Below are 7,720 nucleotides of genomic sequence, written 5' to 3' on the forward strand. Positions count from 1 at the left end.
ACCCCTTTGCCGTTTACTCCAGAAGGAAGTAGCCTTCGAGTTCAACAAGGAGTGTGAGACCGCTTTTAAAACCCTTAAGGACATGTTGACTTTGGCCCCCATCATCATGCCACCAGATTGGAGCCTTCTATTTGAGCTAATGTGTGATGCATCCGATTATGCCCTTGGTGTTGTTTTAGGCTAAAGGAGGAACAAACAGCCCCACGTCATCCACTACACTTCCCGGACCCTAAATGATGCTCAATTGAATTATTCTACCACTGAGAAAGAACTTCTTGCAGTTGTATTTGCTTTAGATAAATTTCGTTCATACTTACTTGGCACTAAAGTGATTGTATATTCTGACCATGCAACGTTAAAGTATCTTCTCACCAAGAAGGAGGCTAAACCAAGGTTGATTCGTTAGATGCTCATACTTCAAGAGTTCAACATTGAAATAAGAGACAAAACGGGGAGTGAAAATGTGGTGGCTGACCACCTCAGCCGTTTGGTGCATGAGGAGGACTCCTTACCCATTCTAGAGACCTTCCCTGACGAGCAATTGCTATCCCTAGAGGTAAGTGAGCCCTGGTATGCTGATTTGGTCAATTATTTGGTCACAAAAGAAGTTCCTAGCACTCTAGATAAATACAAGTGTGATAAACTAAAAAATGATGCACGATTTTATGTGTGGGATGATCCATATTTGTGGAAGTATTGTCCTGACCAGATTATTTGTAGATGTGTGCACAATTCCGAGTTTAATTCAATTCTTGGATTTTTCCATAGTTATGCATGTGGGGTCATTTTGGCACATAAAGGACAACCCTTAAGGTTTTAGAGAGTGGTTTCTATTGGCCTACATTGTTTAAGGATGCTAGAACATTTTGTATAACTTGTGATAGATGCCAAAGAATTGGTACAATAGGTGCCAAGGACCAAATGCCGCAGACCCCCATCTTTAATGTGGAGATCTTTGATGTATGGGGTATGGATTTCATGGGACCCATTCCCCCCTCATATGGTTTTACTTATATTTTGCTAGCCGTTGATTATGTGTCGAAATGGGTGGAAGCCAAAGCCACCTATACTAACGATTCTAGAGTGGTGGCAGATTTTATCAAGGTTAACATTTTTTCTAGATTTGGCATGGGTGTTCATAAGCGATGGAAGCTCACACTTTTCCAATCGCACCATTGAGGCACTGTTTAAAAAGTACAATGTGAAGCATCGGGTTTCCACGCCATACCACCCTCAAACAGGTGGCCAAGTCGAATTCTTGAATAGAGAAATCAAGCAAATCTTAAAGAAGACTGTTGGGCCAAACCAGAAGGATTGGAGCTTGCGTTTAGATGATGCACTGTGGCCATATCGCACTGCCTACAAAACACCTCTAGGGATGTCTCAATTTCGACTAATCTACGACAAGCCGTGTCACCTACCCATGGAACTGGAGCACAAAGCGCACTGGGCTGTGAAAACATTCAATTTGGACTTAGATGCTGCTGGAATGAATAAGAAGCTCCAACTGAATGAACTTGAGGAGATACGGAATGAAGCCCATGAGAATGCACGAATTTACAAGGAGAAAACAAAGGCGTTTCATGACAAAATGATTCGGGGAAAAACATTCTCAATTGGACAGAAAGTGCTACTATTCAATTCCCGTCTACGATTGTTCCCTGGTAAGTTACGGTCTAAGTGGATTGGGCAATTTGTTGTCACTATTGTTTTTCCCCATGGTGTAGTCCAAGTTAAAAGCTTAAGGAACGGCGACGAATTCAAAGTGAACGGGCATCGCCTGAAGCTATACTATGAGAGTGATGTGGGGCAGATTGTGGAAGAAATCCCACTCAGTGCCGTGGGCCCTATCCAAGCTTAGAAGGAAGTTCGTTCGGCTGCAAGACGTTAAAGCAAGCACTTCTTGGAAAGCAACCCATGTTTTGCATTCCTAAAAACCTTCCATTTTCTGTAATTTTATTTTGCCATGATTGTCATTTTTATTGGTTGCTTGTTTAATTGTTTTTGGTGTGGGTTTATTTTTGAAACATTGACAGATATGCAAGGTATTTTACATTAAAATTCGTTAAAATGAACAGGAGGCAGAAAAATACAAGAGGGAGCCTTCACAAAGGCTGTTTAGGAGAAGTCTCAGTAGTCGGCAGAGCCTCAGCAGTCGGCGGAGCCATAGAAGGAGAAGGTATCGAAGGTTGATCATTTGGAGCTTCACTACGCGGTACAGCCCTAGAAGACGAAAGCAAATGCTGTTGGAACAAACCCACAAACCTCTGATGATCAAGTAAAATCTGACCATCAGATTCCTGCATCTGGTCAATCTTCCTCTTCATGTTTGTAGCATAGTTGTGTGCAAGCCTGTGCAACTGTTTATTCTCATGCTTGAGCCCTCTAATCTCCTGTTTGAGACTCATCACTTCAGCCGCCAATGATTCAACTTGACGGGCTCGAGCAAATAGATGTTAGGCCATATTGGACACAGAACTTGCACATTGCATACTGAGAGCCAGAGAATCCTTAACAGCCAACTCATCAGATCATTTGGAAAGTAGTATGTTATCTTTAGGAGTGACAAGGTTTCGGGCCACCACCACAGTGGTCATATCATTTTTCATCACCGAATCCCCAACGGTAAGAGGACCAGTAGGGGATATGAAGGATGGGCGCCATATGTTGTCTGGAGAAGGCATGGATGCCTTTTTACCAAGGTTCAAGTCAAAACGACGGTCGGAGGGGCAAGACATTTTCAAAAGTGTTGAAGAAAGACGAGGTCGGACAAATCAGGATCTTAGAAGTGCAAGAAGGGAGTTTCTACAGGCGGAAATTCAAGTGTACTTTGAAACGAACTGCACGCCTCTATAAAAATCAGCACTCGACGGGAGTTCATAGATCGAAAAGGCGAGTTCAAAAATCAAAGAGGCGAGTTGAGAAATCGAAGAGGCCAATTCAAAAATCGAAGAGGCGCTAGCTTTCTCAAAAGCTGGGCTTGCTCAGAAACCACGGGCCATCCTCTTTTCCAAATTTGTCCGCACTTGTCACATGCAACCTCTTCACTAGACGGAGCTCAGAAATCAAAGAGGCAAGCTCAGAAATCGGAGAGGCATTTGCTTTTCCAGACCTGTCAGTATTTGTCGCATGCACACTCAGCCTTGCAGAAATTATGGGCAATCTATCGAAGATTTCTGGTGACGTAGAAAGCACGTGAAGTTTACTGTTCAATCATCCAACGGTTGCCGACAAGAGTGAAAGAATAATACCGGTTATTAATTCATATAAATGTCGACCTTCACCCTCCATTGCAAGGCAGACATACATAACCCTTCTTCATCTCCGAGAATGCCTTCCCAACATAGCCTTTCAAGTTACTCAGTGTTCCTTATTCCCTGGGATACCTCTGTAAACAACCTATCAAAAGTAAAAGTATTTCATATCATAAAGGTTGAAAGCAAGAGTATCTCATATCATGCTTTCTCCCTGTCCTTCTCCTTGTCGTTGTTTTTCACCTGCAGGACAAGGAGAAAGAGAGCAATCAGCCAGCACTTGGTATCAATCTTCTGATCTGGAACCGACTGCCTGGAACCTCTTCCTGATTGCTTACCTAGCCTTGCTCTCGAGTACTTATTTTCAACATCTTATGCTTCCTCAAGCTACCACATCTGCCTAGAGAACAAATAAGGGAAGTGAAAATGATACCTCGAAGCATGTGGAGACAATGTGCTAATTCATCCTCAGCTAGGGACAAGGAGAAAGAAAGCAAATGGTCGGCACTTGGAAAGATTGAAGAAAGTAACAGACCATCACCTCTACCTCGTGCCTGCTTGTCGTGCAGAAGAAACAAGCAGAGAAGAATGCAAACTGCACAACCAAGGAACTCTAATATTCCTCGCTCAGAATTCCAAACCAGTTCGAGATCAAAGCTGTGGAAAGTCAACAAGATCATCTATCTCCAAAACCAGATTTGCGTTCTTAAACTCTACTCTGTTTGGTTTTTACTTGCTATACTTGTCATGTTTATTCGTTGTTTGTTTGTTTGCTTGTTTTTGTGTGAGTTTATGCTTGAAACATTGAGGACAATGTTTGATTTAAGTGTGTGGGGGGGGGGGGTAACCAAGTTGTTTTGCATGAAATTCGTAGGAGTTTATCACCCATTACTTCTAGTGTTGTTCCTTGCTATTTTAAAGTGTTTTTAAGCTGTTTTGGAGTGTTTTAGTATGTTTTGACATAAAAATCCGAAAATCTCATAAAAATTTAAAAAATTGTTTTGAAAACCCCAAAAAGAGTTGCTTTTATGTGTTTGTTTGTGTCGTAGGGTACCTCCAACACAATGATGAGGATTTGGTTTTTAATTACATGACTGTTAAAGAGAGTTATAAACATGGATGAAAATTTGATTTACTCGTTGGTGTATGCTTGGTTGTGGTTATAATTTATGAATTCACATGCAACCATAAAGGAAAAATAAGTTTTTGTAACATGCTTGAAGGAAGGAACTCAAATGAACGCTACAACCTTGTGAGACTTGAGCCTAAATGTTTATTTGGAGAGTTAATAATCTGTGCAGCATTGTTTTCTAAAGTCATTGCATGATCTCATTATTCTTTGCTTGGTTGTTACTTAGAAGGCATTTCATCATTTAGTTCCAAATGCTAGAACTCATGCCTATTTCATTCAAAGCATGCTATTGATTTGCATAACACATATTCAAGATGAAGTTGTGTAGTGACCACCAAAGCCAAATTGTCGTGCCCCTATTTCATTATGTGTTTAAGTTTAACCCTGTTGGGCCTTGTTAAACCTATGTTCTTTGTTAACCCACACTATCCTTACCTAGCCTAACTTTAGGACCATCCATACCCTTATTCTTGAAGCATAGTAAAGCATGACTTAAAATGAACTCCTTTTTTATCAATATATTGCAGAAAGCAAGTGTGGGGGGAAGTGATTCTTGTGTGTGTGTGCGCGCCAAAGTCCTTAATAAGGCATGGGTAGAAAAGAAAAAAAAAAGAGTGAAAAGAAAAAAAGAATTGAAAAGAGTATGGAAAAGAGCTCTAAAGTGTTGTTTGTTAAAAAAGGGTCCAAAACATTGAATTCGGCCCTAAGTGTTGCATGAATCTTCCCTTTGTATTTAAAAGTTAAGTCTGCATTCTAAAGTGAATTCCAAGTGTCTATTTCATTGCTTTGCTTGCTATCGCTTTAAGAACGTTTGTTATTCCTATCCTTTCTTTATTAGCCATTACCCCCAATCTTGAGTGTTGTGTGTTTCAATTTTTGGAGTTCGAAATTGGTATGAGCATATGGTGTCACTGGTTCTCGCATCTAAGTAGTAGCACTCCATTCATGAGATCATATCTAAACATGCTTAATAACTCCAGAAAATTGCTTTCTTTGTTATAACATATGTGAGTCCTAGTCTTTCGTGTTTACATCAATCTTTGTTATAACATGTGTAAGGTGTGTAGTCAGAAAATGTGTGTAAAAATAGAGAGTATCTTGTAAGGAATTGAGCAAATTCTCTAAGGCATGTTACTACATTCAAAACATCGTTTTAATTGGTTAATTGTGAACTAGTAAGTGGTGACTGTGATTAAGTATGTGCTCAAGTGTAAAGATGACCAAAATCTATGGGAATGATGATTTTTAACATGTCATGTTTCATTAAAAATCCCTGAGGCAAATGTTGAAAGGTCTAGGTTGTGTTTTGTTTATTTCGTTTGTTTTGTTTTGCTCGAGGACTAGCAAAAGCTAAGTGTGGGGGAATTTGATAGGAGCATATGTATGCGACTGAGTTAGCTTGTTCTCATGCATTTATGTTGTTATTTCTTAGTTAATTATGTATTTTAAGCTATTTTCGTGTGTTTGTAGGTCCATAGGCCTTATAAAGCAATAAGATGCATTTTGGTGCATTTTGGAGCAGTTTTGGGCTTGGAATGGATAGCACATGCATGGAGCAAGGTGGATGGACGAAATTGAAGACTAAAGAGACTAAGAATGTGTTAAAGAGAAAGAAGAATGAATGTAAAAAGGACAAAGAGCTCAACCACAAAGGGGTGTCACTCCACCATTCACCTTTCCATCATTGCCGTGCACCACCATTGCACTCCCTTTGGATTCCTATGCCGTGCATCATCATCCATGTTCCCTCCATTGACTCATTTATTGCATCATTCCACTTCCTTTCCTTTGTCTACCATGTGCACAATATCCTTTCACCTCCTTGCAATCATTGATTCACCACTTACTCACCTTTCCACCTATGCTATGCATAATCACCCTTGTCCCCTTCATGCACCAAATTTCTTGCACTCATTTCATGTACCATTACACTCATTATCCACCCATGCCATGCACCACCCTTGTCTCCTTCATTATTTCTATTTTCATGCATCAAAACATTGAATCATTGCACTCAATTGCTGCATATTTCTTGCCCTTCACCCATCAAATTTCATACAACTTTTACCTCCACTACATACACTCATTGATGCACCATCCACCACATTTGGAATCCCATGCCGTGCATCATGAGTTTTGCTCCACCTTTGATTCATTTCTGCACCATTCCACCTCTCTTTCCTTTCTCTACCATGTGCAAAATCGTTCATGTTCCCTAGTTGCAACACCACTCCATTTTACCCCCATGCTTTGCAACATCACTTCACTTTCACCTTTGAATCATTTCAAACACCACTCAATGCACTCATTGCTACAACACCACTCCATTTTACCCCCCACACTTTGCATCATTACTTCATTTTCACCCTTGAATCATTGCACACACCACCAATTTCCCTCCATTGCCGTGCACTTCCTTTCTAAAAGGAAGTGTGTGTGGCAGCCATATAGTTTAGTTTTTGCTTGATCATTCATCCCCATTTCAATACAACCTTCATCCAAACACATCCATTCATTTTTACATCCATTCCTCCATATAAACAAACCTTCAAACACTCACCAACACCTTATGCCGTAGCAAAGGAAGGGAAGGAAAGTGCTTGGATGTGCTTGCTGTCCAACTTGGATCGTTGGAGCGTTTAGGTGTTTTCATTCTTTTGTTTCTAATGTTTAAATTCATTTCCTTTCTTTTTGTTGTAAATATGAGTGGCTAAACCCCTCTTGGCTAGGGGTGATTTCAAAGCCATGATTATGTGTGCAATATAATTTGATAAATTCTAGTTATGAACTCTTGAATCGTGAATGCAATTGGCTTAACTATTTGATTGATAACTTATTTGTATTTGTTAATTAAGGGTCGACACTTAATTGGCATGCATAAATCCGTTGCTAGAATATAAGGAAGTTTCACATAATCGTTACAAACTTATATTCACATGTAGTGAAGGTCGCTTATAAACGATCGCGTTAAGTTCAATTCCTAGCATGAGTGACATGATGTCATAGTTGCAAGTGCTTTGTCAATGCTTATGATTTTCATTAAATGTAATGATCTTTGATTGTATCTCTATTATGATGTCATGTAGGGAACTTTAGAAGAATGTTTTGGGTTGTCAAATGATGTCATCCAATTCAATAAAACAAGGAAAATCTGAGAGTTAACTAGTGATGTCACGGTTAATTTGGAGCATTGCTGTTCATAATTCAATGAAGTAGTAACTGGAAATCAAGTTATTTGCATACATGCCATGTCTGGAGAAAAAGCCTCTAGCTATCCTATCCATTATCTTATTTCTCAAATTTGTTTTACAATCTGTCTAGTTTTTCATACTTG

The sequence above is a fragment of the Malus sylvestris genome, chromosome 8, assembly GCF_916048215.2.
Source record: "Malus sylvestris chromosome 8, drMalSylv7.2, whole genome shotgun sequence".
NCBI lineage: Eukaryota > Viridiplantae > Streptophyta > Magnoliopsida > Rosales > Rosaceae > Malus > Malus sylvestris.